The sequence below is a fragment of the Octodon degus genome, unplaced genomic scaffold, assembly GCF_000260255.1.
Source record: "Octodon degus isolate 3935 unplaced genomic scaffold, OctDeg1.0 scaffold00088, whole genome shotgun sequence".
Classification (NCBI taxonomy): domain Eukaryota; kingdom Metazoa; phylum Chordata; class Mammalia; order Rodentia; family Octodontidae; genus Octodon; species Octodon degus.
The window spans coordinates 9056062-9057718 of NW_004524664.1; the positions used below are offsets into that span (position 1 = coordinate 9056062).

General features: G+C 43.6%; 1 pseudogene; it reads right to left on the reverse strand.

The window, feature by feature from the left end:
- Positions 1-575: 575 nt before the first annotated feature.
- LOC101581049 lies at positions 576-1161 on the reverse strand (annotated as a pseudogene).
- Positions 1162-1657: the final 496 nt, after the last annotated feature.

Below are 1657 nucleotides of genomic sequence, written 5' to 3' on the forward strand. Positions count from 1 at the left end.
AAAGGGGCCATTACACGAAGGGACCAGTGTTACTCTTTCCTATCAAAAGCGTTACCCCTGTTACCAAGAATAATGTAGAAACATTTCATTCTGATGCACTACAGTTGTTATGTACAATGAACACATATAGAAAATACAGACACTGCACCGTGGCTGAGCAACTTTGGAATAAATCCATGGACTAAGTCACAGCACGCATAAATCATTTATACCTGAACTGTTCATTTTACCTGAACCAATTTTTATTAGCGTACTGGTAATTTTCAAATGATGTAATAAAAAAAATCTGATTTTAATAATTTATTATTTTGCTGAATTATATTTGAGAAAAAGAAGCTAGCTGCCTCACTTATTTTAATACTAGTATATTCTGGATCACATTATACAAACACATGTATAGAAACGTAAAAGATCATAAATTTCCCACAAGGAAACATTATTTATTAAATATCCTTGATGTGTATTTGCCAAACATTTTAACACTGCAAACATGGGTGTCAGACTGGGCTTGGGGAGAAGTATGCACTCTACTACAGTGCTGCTGGTGTGCTTCTCCACAAGGCCTCTCGGAGACGTCAATTCACCTGAAGTAGGAGTTTATCAATGAACTGCTTGATATCCATCATTTCCTGTTGGCAAGAGCTGTGCATCATGCCTTCATAGGTTTTAAAGGTTACACTGGCTGGATTTACCAATGTTTTTAGTTTTGCAGCAGTAAGGGAACCAAACATTAGGGGAACTAAAGGGTCGCAGTCTCCATGGCACTAGAGAATAGAAATATCTTTGTGAACACTACTGATAGGACCCTGTGGAAATGAAGATCGAAGTGGAAGCCAGCAGCTCAGTGCAGTGACGCCCTCCAGCTTCTGCTGGGTGATGAGGGCAGTGTATAAAGACAAAGCTCCTCCCTGAGAAAATCCTCCCAGAACAATTCTGATAGAAGGAACAGCATTCTTCACCTCTTGGTCTATTAAAGCTTTTACATTTTTGGCTGCCCGTTTAATTCCAGGTTCATCCTCCAGAGAATCTGGTGAAAGCCCAATGATATCAAACCAAGAAGGCATAGCCATGTTCATATTTAACGTTACAGGCATAACAGGTGCGTGTGGGGAGATATATTTGATGTGTGAACTTCTGATACGGGCAAAGGCTTCTGCCCATCCATGTCCAGTATGTCCCAATCTGTGAAGGAAAATAACCGCAGCGGTGGTCTTCCGGGTGGCGGGCACGACGGCTGGCAGCAGCACAGACATATTATTGCCGCATATCCACTGGCTCATGGGCGGGTGGGCAGACAGGCGGCGGTGACACATCAGAAGCCTCTTGGTTCATCTTTGAGAGGTGATTTATGGATCGAAATTTTCCTTAGTTCCTTTGCTAGAAAATGGTAGAATTTGCTGAATCTAGCAGCTGCCCAAATGCTTGTAATCACTGTTCTGGGAACACCCAGATCCAGTCCTATACTAGGCCCAGTGAGTGTATGGAAGAGCTGCCTCTCCCCCCTACTCCACCTTGTCCCCTACAGACTCAGCTCAGGCCTGGCATACAGGCCTGAGGTGAAAACCTGCAACTGCAATCCCTGCAGAGAGAGTAGGGGACAGAACAACCCAGCTAGTCCGGAGCAGAACATCTTGCCAGAGGGGCACAACAGGTTCAC